General features: G+C 40.3%; 1 long non-coding RNA gene across 1 annotated transcript; it reads left to right on the top strand.

Moving 5' to 3' along the window:
• The first annotated feature begins 133 nt into the window (after positions 1-133).
• On the top strand, positions 134-10,762 carry LOC138973200 (uncharacterized). The gene is made up of 5 exons (XR_011457918.1): positions 134-697; positions 2,690-2,758; positions 3,808-3,902; positions 6,185-6,355; positions 8,529-10,762. It is a non-coding gene; the product is annotated as an uncharacterized lncRNA (long non-coding RNA).
• The last annotated feature ends 3,623 nt before the right edge of the window (positions 10,763-14,385 follow it).

The following is a 14,385-nucleotide window of genomic DNA, read 5'->3' as shown; positions in this document are numbered from 1 at the left end:
CTCTCTCTCTCTCTCTCTCTCCTTCTCTCTCTCCCTCTCCACCCATTGCACACCGGTTGGACCGTATATAAGGTAACGTCAAATTATGCTTGTGCAACGTATGTGGGAGTATCACTTATACCCTCAGGATATCTCTTATCCTGTTGCGTAGCGTCACAAGCAGAGAACAGTATACCGAAATGGGAAGGGTAAAAAATGGATCGGGAATTTACAGGACGTCCGCTGTGCTCTCAATCTTCAGTAGTTATTAAGTCCCTCTTAGTTTATCCGAGTTGAGTCTGTCTAGATAATGCCATTTTCTCCACCCCTTCTTTTGTACTTTTTTTTTTTTTTTTTTTTTGACTGTGCTTGAAATGAAAGTTATTCGTTAGATCGTTTCTACTTTTTTGTAACTTGAAACATGGCGGACATCGGATGAACTGTCACGAGTGGGGCGGTTTCGCCCTGCGAAAAGAAGCTACGTGCCGGTTGTATCGGACTACAAGTAGGGTCGGCAGGCCCAAAACACGCAGAATAAACCTAGATTCCTCTTCTGGTTCCTCGCGTTGCGAGTCGTCATGGGTTCGCTCCTCAGCCGATTCAACCCAGCAAGGACTCCAAGTAGGTCAAGGAGACAGTGACGGCGACTGCATGGGCAAAATCCCACAGTAGATCATTAGATGAAAGGACGTTATACCCATTCCGTAAAACTCCAAAGGTATGTAAATGACTTAGGACATAAATCGGAGGGTTAGATTTCGGAGCAATGAATTTACAACGCTAAAGTTCAAAACTTCTACACCATGACCATACAAATTACTTTTTTTTTTTTCATTCAATTTCAAACTCAAAGATTCCATTTTGTTCTGTCTGTGTTTGAACTGCATTTCGACTCTCACTGCATCATGATATTGATAATGACGCAGAGCAATCAACACCTACTGAGCTAAGTTCCTTTTTATGTCTGTTGGCTAGTACAACAGTACAACTTGAACTACAAGTACAAGGGCCATGAGGTTGACATAATTTGTGGTTGGTTAATTTTGTTTGTTTGTGATGTTGCCACATAAGGCTTTGGCAGTTTTTAGTCCCATGACTCATTGAATGTTTTAAAGATCTACATATTTATGTATTATATGTCTACACACCAATGTCTCATGCACTGAGGAATTCCTGTTATGATGATGTATTGGTAACAATTCTGCAGATTGCTCCAATTGTAATACTCACTAAGGCCAAAAAAATAATAGGTGTGGTTACGGTAACATAGCCCAAAAAAATAGGGTAGGAAGGTAGGCAATCACTTTTTTTTTTAAAACTTTTTTTTCTAATGTGTACAAATTAAACCTACTTGACAGAGAAATAAGTGTGCGACTCGGGCGCTTTCGCTTTCATTGTGTTGTCTGCACTCGTTTACTTGTTTTTTGTGTGTATTTTTTTGACAAATGTAATAAAAAGTTATAGGGTCGGCCCCAAAAAATAGGGTAGGTCGGGTTACCGTAACCACACCTATTTTTTTTTTAGGCCTAATACAGGTAATGGTATGATCATACTGACATGTAGTAGTTCACTACTGCTGACTCAATCAGTCAATGAAATTAAGCCATGAAACTACAGTGTTGCAACTGGATTTGTTACACATATTTGTTATGCGGTGTCTGCATGAGGAGAGCTAGGTACAACCTCTGTCCCCTCTGTTAAAATAGCAAAATCTAGATCGGCACTTTTCAGGGTGAGTACGGGTAAGGTCATCAAATCTAGTTTTTATGCCACATGTTTGCCAAGATCTGCAGTCTTGGTTGGAGCAAAACAACGTTTGATTTGGAACAAAAAGGACTGGGTGGTCGGGTGGTAACGCACTTGCGAGAGGTTGCGATTTCGACCCTGGGTCAGGGCGTTAGCAATTTGCTCCCCCCTTTCCTAGTAATACCTAGGTGGTGGGTTCAAGTGCTAGTCTTTCGGATGAGAAGAAAAACCGAGGTCCCTTCGTGTACACTACATTGGGGTGTGCACGTTAAAGATCCCACGATTGACAAAAGGGTCTTTCCTGGCAAAATTGTATAGGCAAAGATAAAAATGTCCACCCAAAATACCCGTGTGACTTGGAATAATAGGCCGTGAAAAGTAGGATATGCGCCGAAATGGCTGCGATCTGCTGGTCGATGTGAATGCGTGATGTATTGTGTAAAAAAATTCCATCTCACACGGCATAAATAAATTCCTGCGCCTTGAGTCCGAGTCTGGAGATACGCGCGCGATATAAGACTTCATATAACATCCTGACTGCTTGCTGTGCAGAGGAAGTGTTCTTTTTAAGAAATGCATTCAAATAAAACAAATGGAGAAATGCCCACTGAACAGAAACAGCCAGGCTCCTAATGTGTGGTATGAATCCAAGTTGAGAGAGATCAGCTGAGCTAGGATTTTACATGGAACAAGATCATCCCTCCACTTGCATACATACCAGAAATGAACATACAGTGTGCTTGATGTGGTGATCAAGTGACATTTTGCTATGAATTTGTTTAAGCAACTAGTAGCTTCTTCAGCGTTAATTCATTAAACAATTACTCTTATTCTTAGCACATAGAACACCTTGCTAAGTTAAGTTATGCGTGTGTTTGTTATTGCAATGTAAGACCTCATGACATAGATAATTATAACAAAATAACACATGATGAGATTCTAAATATGTTTTGTTTACTTGCAGGTCTCAGTTATTACCAAGCCCTGCCTCATTCTTCCCGCAACAGTGACATGGTGCTGTCATAGAACACAAGTAAGGCTTTTGATCATTTCCAAAATACACTAGCAATAGATTGTGAGTGCAACTGGTAATGAGAATATTTTACCACAAAAGGCTAAAGTACAAATAACAGATTTATGATGTTGGAAAAAGAAGTCCGCCAGAGCAAGTGATTAGTGTACCAGTTAGCTAGGGTGGATATATTATATAATTACAATTTACAGTCAGCATAAAATGTTGAGGCCAGTCTTGAATTGTTCTCGCCCTGTGAATTCACCGGCAAATCAGATGGCATGAAGAAATCAATGGTATTTTATGCTCTGCATTGAATGAACCATCTCCAGTCATTCTGAGTGACACACCTCTTTACAAAAAAACATGCCAGTAATTAAATCCAGGCTACATGGGGATGGAAAATGACCCTGGCAATTTCAACCTCTGCTTGTGCCTTTGTGTAGCAGGATTGGATATGGATCTTCAAAAGCCTTAGTTCATTTGTTTGTATCATGTATCATGTATGACGTTATAAGTTAATACTATTAGTCAATTTCAAATAGCAGAGTTATTTTCAGAGCTTTCTAACTTCAAACCCTGTCTGCCCCGTGGAATCTAATGTAATTTAAAGGGTATTTTGATTTTGACTCAGTTTCTTTCTTGCAAGTTCATTCTTTTCTCATTCTAGGTACTAAACCACTACTGATGACTGCCTGCATCAGGGTTATAATTTATGAAGAAGTCAAAATGCACATATTATATAACAGTTTACAATTTAAAGGCCCACTTGCTTTGTCACTATAGTGTGGGTCACTGTCTCCCATCTTGGCCACATACCAAAAAATAAAATATATATTCAGTGACTGCTTGCTGTGGTGAGTTAACTCAAAATATGGGATATTTTCACAAACATTCAAGCTGATCTATGTTGGTATGCGTCCAAGTAGAGGGATGATCTTATCCCAAGTAAAAGCCTGACAAGATCTGAGACTGTGATTGTGTTTTTACATAGTAAAGTAAGCCTTTAACGAGAAAGTATGTCTATTGCACTGGGTGTTTTATTATTATTATATATATTTTTCTTCCAGGTAGTCTCTCTTTAAACTGACTTTCTACACCATGGTGTCTCTGGCAGTGTTATATTGGCAGAAGACAGTTGGAACTGGATATCCTCATTTAGATGGTAGGCATGTTTTCGGCTTTTGTGTTGCTTTGGTGTATGTGTGTATGGTGTGTGTGTGTGTCTGTGTTAAGGCCATGTCAGACTCACAACACAAAACAGTGTTTCCTTTCAAAACAAACACAAAACAGCGTGTTTCCCATGTGACATCCCCCAAAACGCGTTTCAGAAAACACTGTTTCGTGTTTTTGCATCGTGTTTTGGGTTTTAGAGCATGCTCTAAAATCTAAAAACACGTTTTGGTAGTCAGCCAATGAACGCGGAAGATCAACTCAAGTGACTCGGTTTCCGGCACCACGGAGATAGAAAAAAATGGCAGACTCAGATGTGGTACCGATTCAGGGTAGTATCGGACCCATGAATCCTAACTAGAGTCTATGGATCCTGTCACGATTGAAGAGAGGCAATAATATCAGTGGGCGCTGCCAGCCGTGTTGTTTACAAACCCAAACACAGCGCGGTAGCTGAACGGGTCAAGCTGACACTGACCGTATCAGTGGACACTGACCGTATCAGTGGACACTGACCGTATCAGTGGGCACTGACCGTATCAGTGGGCACTGCCAGCCGTGTTGTTTACAAACTCAAACACAGGGCGATAGCTGGACGGGTTAAGCTGACACTGACCGATATTTCTGTGAAAACACGCACCGCGCTTCATCTGTGTGTTTCGCAAGTGACATCCCCTCTTTAAAAACATGTGTTTCCCCGACGTTTTGAGATGGTGTTTTTGTCGAAAACAGGGTTTTGTGTTGTGCGTCTGTCTCCGCCTTTAGACACATACCAGAAATAAACACACTGTTTGCATGCTGTGGTGAAGTGACATTTTGTGATTTGTTTTTTAATGAACTAGTACAGGTAGCTTTTACAGCATTTATTCATAACACAATCGCACTTTTTGGGGTATGTGAACAAGTTAAGAGATCAGGGTTCGACACTAGCGGGGGGCGGGGGGCGGAACGCCCCAGAGTTTTGTGTTCCGCCCCAAACATTGCCGAAGCTTGGGGCCCACTCCGCCCCAGGATAAATTCCAACAATGACAAACCGAAAATTCTAATGCCAGCAGAGCCAATCACTAAAAATCGCCAGTCAAAGTCGTCACTGAAATTTGCGTTACGATCAATGCCGCAGTCAAGAAAAAAACACATTCAAATCGTCGAAGGACAATGTCGTAAGGGAAATAACTCCCAGATTGCGCTCTTTAGCGTGAGAGATAAGTATCGCCTTCAAATGCCAAACGCAAAATGTGGCGACACATCCCTGGTGTAAAAAGACATGGTCAAATGAAGATGAAGAACAGGGTGGAGAGAAACGAAAAAAGGAGACCGATGCAGCCAAAAGCGCGAAGCGCTGTCGTAATTTCAATGTCAAATGGTTGAAAGAATTTCCCTGGCTTCAGTACGATGAAGAAAAACAGACAATGCATTGCCGCACGTGAATACTGAGAGTGGGCCCCAGATTTTTTTTTTCCGCCCCAGCAATTTCCATCTCTGGGGCCAGTGTGGCCCCAGGCCAAATAAGTTAGTGTCGACCCCTGGAGATCATGTCTTATCCCATTTTAAAGCCCTACCAGATCTGAGACGGTGAGCCAAATTGTTTTCATGAGAAGGAATGTGCCTTTTAGTGAAATCTATGTACTTTACAAAACATATTTTAAGAAATGAAATGTGTTACAAGTAACAGCCATAGGAGTGATAGCCTGTAGGTGGAATAATAATCTTCAATTGCCTATAAATGATTATCTGGTTAAGAATGACCTCTTCAAGAAAATTAATGCAAAGCATTTTGATGTTTGTGACGATTAGTTACTCTTTATCACGTTTGTTCGCTGATTTTGCTGTCAGTGTCAGTGTTGGGCAGGTGTGCGTCCATGATGTCATTGCTATTGAAAACTAATCTGTACTGTAAAGTAAATGTACCCATACATGGCAGTTGTCTGGTCAAACCGGGGGCCAGCCATGACTGGGACTGATGTATCCTCAGGCACTCGACACCAGGTGGGCGGGGCCAGTGGTTGGGGTGTGATTCCCTGCCTTACACCACCACAAAGTGTTGTATCAGTAGACAAGACTGAGCAGAACTTCTGCCCCTCCCCCCCCCCCCCCCCCCCACCCCCCTCACCAATTGACCACTCAGTGCCATGTGCCTGTGGCTGTATCATAAACACTTTGTGACAATAGTTGTTACCTCCTTAGAACATATCTTGTGATGCTCCTCGGTGTTTGATGTATGCTAACTGGTGTACTTATGACATAGTGTTCATATGAAAGTTTTATGTGTTGCAGCTCATCCAGATCACAGGTACACAAAGGAGCTGGTTCCAGTGAAAACATAGGCACATGGAACTGCTTATGGACTACTTTAGAAAGTGTGCGGTTACAACCAAGACTCTCCAGTTAGGAAGGTCTGCGGAAGGGTGCTTGTTCTGTTTCCTCGGACAGGCTTTTCAAGACTAGGTAGGTTGAACCACATGATTGGGCTTTAATTATGAATGCACTTCAAAGTTCACTTATTTCATTATCTGGTACAAGTTCTCTTGCATGTGGGTGTAAGGCTGAAGAAGAACCTCTGACAAGTCAATTTTCAAGCAACTGAGCATGAACCCAGGTAAAAAAAAACCACAGAGCTCTCTTTCTCTCTCTTTCTATTGGTCTGTTATTCATAGAATGACACTAACAGTGACACAAGTAAAAAATCTGTATCATTGTCTTGACCTCTAGAAATTTGGTAGAGAATAAGATGACTAATAGTATTATTTTGATTATTTTATGGTCATTACTGTGGACTCCCCCCCCCCCCACACACACACACACACACACACCACCCCACCCCTGCCCCTTTTAAGACACCCCAATCTAAGACTCCTTCCTATTAATGACCCTGTTTACGCAGACTTCTTGTTCATAACATCTGTAAATTCACTCCCATTTTAAGACTTGCTCCTTTTTAAGACCTGATTTTGCTTATTTTGGATTTCGAAAAAGAGAACAACAAATCCCCACTCTCTAGCCAGGCACATGATTTTTGTATGAACCAAGTTGAGGGATGGCATTTGTATAGGCCTGACCAGATCTGAGATGTTGAATCTATTGCTTACAAAGAAAGCATTGTGTCATTAAAGGCACACTACTTCTCTTCACCGTCTCAGTTCAGGCCAGGCTTTAACATAGGATAAGCTCATCCCTCAACTTGGTCACATATGAACAATCAACACACTGACTTCTTGCTGTAGTGATCGAGTCAGATTTGCCAAGGCGTGTACATGGAATAAGATCATAATTCTAAATGCTGAAGTAACATTCTGTTTCCTATGAAGCTAGGCTTGATTTTGGTATGAATCCAAGTTAAGGGATAGCATGTGTAAAAGCAGAATTGTTTACAGAGGCAGCTTTGTGTTATTAAAGGCATCTCAGATCACCTGCCAGGCTTTTTTTTTTTTTATTTTTTTACATGGGGTAAGACTATCCCTCCACTCCGGCACATACCAGCAATAAACACAGTGGTTACTTGTGATGAAATAGTGGCAAGACAGATTATTTAAGCATCACATAACCTTCCTAAGTGAAGTCAAGTCGTGTGTGTGTGTGTGAGCATAGAATGTTGAGGACAGCCTTGAAATTTTCTGACTGTGTGAATTCAACAGAACTGCTGTAAATCTGGCGCAGTATAGTTTTTATTGTATGAAACTTCATTTCCAGTCAGGTGCTATGAAGAAATCATATCAGGTTATGCTTTGCAGTGAACCACCACCAGTATTTATTTATTTATTAAGGAGATTTCTATAGCGCATAACTAAAAGCACTATTTCTGAGTAACACGTCATCTTAATTAAAGCATGCCAGTATCGCCAGGCTCCTTTTGGGTGGTAAATGTGGATCTTCAAAAGCCTAAGTTAAAAAAACAAGATGTAAAAGTACATTTTGAATAGTAGGTTTTTTTCAGAGGGCAGATATCACAAGATATGATCGTTCAACTGCATGTATGCCTCATTACTAAAACAACAAGAAGAGCAAACGCTCGATCGAGTCACTTTCGCAGTTCTGAATATTATATGAGGCATCAGATGGACAGGAAGAAATTGCTATTCACAACACAATGAGTCACGTTCACATAAAATTTGAGCCCGGTCACTTTTATAGTTTCCGAGAAAAGCCCAACGTTAAGTTGTGTGTTGCCGAACAGAAAAGGCTAGTTATCTCCCTTGTTTTTCTGATAACGTTCGTAAAAGGCTACAGATGTAAATACTTTGATGTAAAGAATAATCCTACAAAGTTTCAATCACATCCGATGAACTTTGTCAAAGATATAAAATGTCTAATTTTTCCTTTGACGCTGACCTGTGACCTTGAAAAAGGTCAAAGGTCAACGAAACCATCGTTAAAGTGTAGAGGTCATTGGAGGTCACGACTAAACAAAATATGAGCCCGATCGCTTTGATAGTTTCCGAGAAAAGTCCAACGTTAAGGTGGTGTCTACGGACGGACGGCCGGCCGGACAGACTAACACTGACCGATTACATAGAGTCACATTTTCTCAAGTGACTCAAAAATTAAGTGGTATTTTACTCGTCTTTCTGGTAAAACATATACACCATCAATATATTATAATAATGATCTTGCTTGTTTACAGATGGACAACAGCTGCTGCCAGGACTAGGTTACGCATAAAGAAAACAGTCAACACTTGGCTGGTGCTGGAGCTTCTTTGATGTCTATATCAACAACAAAAAGACAGACAGATACCAGCTCATTCAAGACCATATCCCCATTTTACTCACACAGAACAGAGAGCCATCTTCCGCCTTCGCACAGGACACTGCTGTCTGAAGGTACACCTCAAAAGGATAGGTTTTGCACCTACAGCGGACTGTGGCTAGGGTAGGAAGAACAGACTCTGCAACACGTTCTGAGAGGGTTGCCTTTCCTTGCCACCCCTGTGCAACAAGACTTGGCCAGAGAGCACACATCCAAATGCAAACACTGAAGAGGAAGAAGAAGAAGGTGCCCACACAGAAGGGCATGAATCTACTTCAAGGGCAGAAAGGTTTACAGCAGTTTATAGACTTGTAGCAGATAACATGATTGTTGAGACAAAATTACCTTAACCTTCGCCGGCACTCGTTATCGACTACACACGAACGCATTCGTGGGGCCAAGCAGACCCATGCTTCTCAAAGAAGGAAAAATGTGCATATCCTTCCGTGGCACTCGTGGGGCCGTGCAGACCCATGCTTCTCAAAGAAAGAAAAATATGCATATCCTTCCGTGGCACTCGTGGGTCCGTGCGGACACAGAAGGGTGTTTGATGCAAATATCTCTTAAACGAGTTGGAATTTTTTAATGAGCTGTTAGAAATGCCTCAGACACCTAAAAAGCTATCATCTCCTAAAAGCTCATTAAATTTCAGTGATAATTAATTAATTAATTAATGGTCAAATTTAGACTACACACGGTATTTGGTAAAATATTATGGGTCTGCATGGCCCCACGAGTGCCACGGAAGGGTTTGCACAATTGTCCTTCTTTGAGAAGTATGGGTCCGCATGGACCCACGAGTGCCTCGGAAGGGTATACACGCTTTTCCTTCTTTGAGAAGTATGGGTCCGCACGTCCCCACGAATGCTTCCGTGTGTAGTCTAAATTTGACCATTAATTAATTAATTAATTATTTATCACTGAAATTTAATGAGCTTTTAGGAGATGAAAGCTTTGTAGGTGTCTGAGGCATTTCTAAAAGCTCATTAAAAAATTCCAACTCGTTTAAGAGATATTTGCAATCAAACACCCTTCTGGGTCCGCACGGACCCACGAGTGCCTCGGAAGGGTATACACGCTTTTCCTTCTTTGAGAAGTATGGGTCCGCACGTCCCCACGAATGCTTCCGTGTGTAGTCTAAATTTGACCATTAATTAATTAATTAATTATCACTGAAATTTAATGAGCTTTTAGGAGATGATAGCTTGTTAGGTGTCTGAGGCATTTCTAAAAGCTCATTAAAAAATTCCAACTCGTTTAAAAGATATTTGCAATCAAACACCCTTCTGGGTCCGCACGGACCCACGAGTGCCGGCGAAGGTTAAAGGGAGAAAATGAACAAGCTAAATAGGCTGTACAGTACTTCACTTGAACAATTTATAAGGTTCCCTGTAATGTATTAAGTATCAAGAACATTTACAGATCACAAGACATTGTGTTTTCTTTTGTTTGCAATACAAATTTTTCACAATAAAAAGATATGCACTTGGCAAGATCCTTAAAATGTAAAACTAGTACGTGTGACAATTTTGAATTGTTCAGAGATGGTTTTGCTTCAGTGGTAAATGTTTTAGCTTTGTTATAAGATTCCGTTACTGAAGCATACTTTAAAACCTTGACCTTCCAAGTCTTGAACAACATACCCTAACTGTGTTAGCACCCTGGGCTGCGATCATTGTGTTGAGCTACTTAACAGAGGACTCCTTGGTTTTATTACATATACTTTGGTTAACTTTAATTATTTGATAAATAATTCTAATACAGGACAACTCCCCCATCAAATGTAGAAATGTCGTCTGCATTTTTATTTTGTATACTGCATATTTTAAAAGGCTATTTTTGTGCACAAAACATGCATCTGCAGGGAGCTTTAGAGGGTGAAGTTAGGATCTATTATGGGGCATGCAGCACCACACCCATTTTGTGTGTGTGTATTTTGTGTTGACACATAAGACACTGTCATTCCAGCAGAAACCTGTGATGATGCACATTTTATTGCAGTAACCAGCTGAAATTGTATGTACGTTGTTATGAAATTGACAAATGATCCCTGCTTTGCAATCCTGGGTTAATGATATTGCCAAAATTAAAACGTGGAGGAAAAAGTGAGTGTAAACCTATTCTTGTGGTGGTGGTGGTGGTGGTGGTGGTGGTGGTGGTGGTGGTGGTGGTGGTGGTGTGTGTGTCTGGTTAGTGTGTGTGTGTGTGTGTTTGAGTGTGTGTTAAACAAACAACAACGACAAACAACACCAAACCTAAATCAAACAAGCACAACAAAAACAAATGACACAAAAACTGACAAAAATCAGAATATCAACTGAGGAGAAAAAAACAGTGGCTGAATGCAATACTTATTATAACTTAAAAAGTAAAAGTGTGCGTGTGATGTGTGCGTATGTTTGAGTGTTTTAAACAAAAACAACAAACCTAAATTAAACAAGCACAACAACAACAACAAAACAAACGTGGAAAAATTCTGAATATTAACTGAGGAAAAACAAACAGTGCCTGAGTACGAGACTTATTATCAGGGAAACAACGGCAAAACTCGCAATGTCGTATGGAATAAGGTAAAAGATGTAAATCATGGTTTACAGAGAACATCAGTACTGAGTTCTGTCATGTTTTATTTTCTCCAGAGTGTGACGTCTGCAGAATGATCGATACAAAAAGCAGTGTCTCCAGTCATGGCCATATGCTGCTTTCCTAATTTTTGCTTTGCACTATTTTTGCTTTGTGCACATATTTGAACCTTGTGGTGCTATGATTCGGTTCTTAAAAGAAAATTATGACTCACACTCACATACAATCCTTGTTTTTGAATGTTTTAAAACATTGCTGCTTTCTGCTTTGAGCCTGGAGGAACAAAATGACTCTGAAGCCGGACTGCCGAGAGGAAGAATGAGAGGGAAAAGAACACGCAGCCATGAAAACACACACAACTCCCTGACAGATAAACTGCTTATGTTCCAAAATCAAGAATCTTTAAGTGCGCACGCACGCACACACACAAACACACACGCGCGCGCGCGCGCACACAGAGAGACTCTCCTCGTGGAAGTAAACTTATACTCGAACTTGAAAGTAAGTATAAATGTTTGATACGAAATAAACCTGTGATAAAAGTCTTTTTATAAATCATCGGTACCAACAAAATTGTCACAACACGTAAAAGGACATACTGTAGTTTCAAATTAGTAACAATCTAAGCCATTTTAATCAGCACTGGTGTCCGGCAAGCACTAACAGATATAACAGCACGTGTATGCATCTTGAAGTAATAAGACCTTGAAGTAGGCCTAGAGTTTACACTATGCATTACTATGTAATGCTTTAATTCAGCTGCCTAACTGTGGAACTTTGCAAATGTGTGAGGACCGTTTCACAAAACAGACAAAACACCCTCTCAGTTATTTACACAAATCAGTTCCAGAATGTGCGTGTTCCTTTTCTGTCTCTACAAATTAATGTTATCTGGGGGGAAAACGAATCATTGTCGCTTCCGCCCTCAGTTATAATTGCCTGAGCATAATAGGAAATGCAACAGGTGTAGTCTTCGGCCTGATTTTTAGTCAAGATATTTCGACACAGAATGTTTCTTTCTTTTTTCTTTGTATGTTCACAAGCTCACATACAATCATTTATGCAACACTGACAATAAGACCAGACCAGAGTTGTGATTGAAATGGGCAGTTTATTTAATAAAGCTCCAGAATGAATAAAAATACATGACAAAATAAGGTGGTCCCGCTGTACAAAGCCGGTTACCAAACACACACACACACCATCACACAACAAACAACACACACACACGCACACACACACACACACACACACACACACACACACACACACAGAGTAACATTGTACAACTTACTGTCACATTCAAGCGGGAACACCAAACAAAACGTATCATCAAATGAAACAACATTTTAAGTGGTCAAGCAGATGACCACAAACCACACTTGAAATCTTCACATTTTAACACTTTCTCCTGTATCCATAAAAGTCATTTATGCTGACTAGATAATGACATCAATAAAACCATTCCCTTTTTTATTTTAAAGAAAAACAAGAAAATTAAAATAACGCAAAGAACTGATGCTCAGTAAGGTTGGGTATCGATCTCAAATGTGTGCATAGCTAATTACATGTAACCGGCATGGACTGGGGCTAGAATTGGCCTTTCTGTCAGGCAACTCGGCCTCTAATTGGTTTTATATTGTCTGATCCCCCTCCAGAAAAAAACAATACCATTTGCCCCGTGCTTCTGCGCCCACAAAAAATATTCGGGAATAAGAAAAGTTCAAATTTTAGGCACCCCACATACAACCTTAATTGTCAGTCAATTACTTTACTGCAATCAACGTTGATTTTAAAGTACCATGTCATTATTATTTTGGAGATAGATTTGAAAAAGTCCATAATTGCAGACTGCGTATTGCATACCTGTCAAGTACTTTTGGCCTCTGACCATAGTAAATGGCATAAGAAACCATAGTTGGGGATCAAAAACCATAGTTAATGCGTGGATCAGGATGTGGTTAAACGCACAAATTCAACTTCTCACGCATACACACTAAACCAATCAGATTGGTTTTCACAAACTAAAAGTAAAACACATAAATTCCTTTCTACACAAACTGCTCTTTATTTACCACTAGCCTACATGTAATACATTTACACTGCACTCTTGTTCGTTCATTTTTTTTGTCACTTGTCACTTGTGTTCTTTGTTGTATTCATCTGTGCAAATCTTTGCTTTGTCAATCATGCTGCCAGTCACCTTAAAATCATGGCAGCATGCATCAGAGTTAATTTTGACCTGTAAGAAGGCAGTCAGTGTGTCAGCTCCCAGACTGTGATCCAGCACTTGAAGGTGTTGCAGGGTTTCACTGCCAAATGGAAATTTATTCAACATTTTCCTCACACAGGCCATGTAGAACTGGCGCACATCATGCCAAAACTTCTGTTGTGTGGCTGGTGCAAGCTCCTCCTCAGAAATGAATGAACGGCAGTCCATGTCAGCAAAAAAAAAAAAAAAAAAAAAAAAAAATTTTTTTTTTTTTTTTTAATGCTGAAAATGCGTATGGTTTGAGGTATACGACGTAGGACCCAAAAAACACCGAAAATCCGTAAGAATTACGCAGAATGCGTAGGACTTGACAGGTATGGTATTGGTTTGAGTGATTTGAATTTTGATTTATGTGAGCGGCACCTCAAGGATTGCCCCAAATGTGAGTGCGGTTACCCAAGGGAGACTGCTGAGCACTATTTGTTGCATTGACCCTTGTGTAGAGATGTACGATTATTGTCAATTGATAACTGATTATAAGTTTATTGAAATATTATTGAAAGGCATCCCGCAATATTCCCGGAATGTCAATCAGACCATATTCATAACTGTACAAGAATTTATTAAGACAAACAGGCATGTTCCGTACATGAGCCTCTACATTTTATTCATAATGTTCATTTGACACTGTCATGAGACAAATGCTGCCTGACCAATTGTTCTTCGTAATTTCTCTCGTGTTTTGTGTCCTTGTTTCGACTTATCGATTATGGCCCAATCGTTATGTAATTTAGTGCCATTTTCGCCGATCACAAAATGTATTAACTTTGCGTGTGTGTCTTCTGTGCATTTAATATTATTGTGACGTGACCCACTCTTCCAACATTTCTGGCGCTCCAAGTCTTCGTCGTCCTTTTTTTTCCCCCTTATGCTGAAT

This window comes from Littorina saxatilis, linkage group LG8 (genome assembly GCF_037325665.1).
Source record: "Littorina saxatilis isolate snail1 linkage group LG8, US_GU_Lsax_2.0, whole genome shotgun sequence".
Taxonomy (NCBI): Eukaryota; Metazoa; Mollusca; class Gastropoda; order Littorinimorpha; family Littorinidae; genus Littorina; species Littorina saxatilis.
Note: the sequence above shows the minus strand (reverse complement) of the source record. Positions and strands in the feature narration are given on the sequence as shown.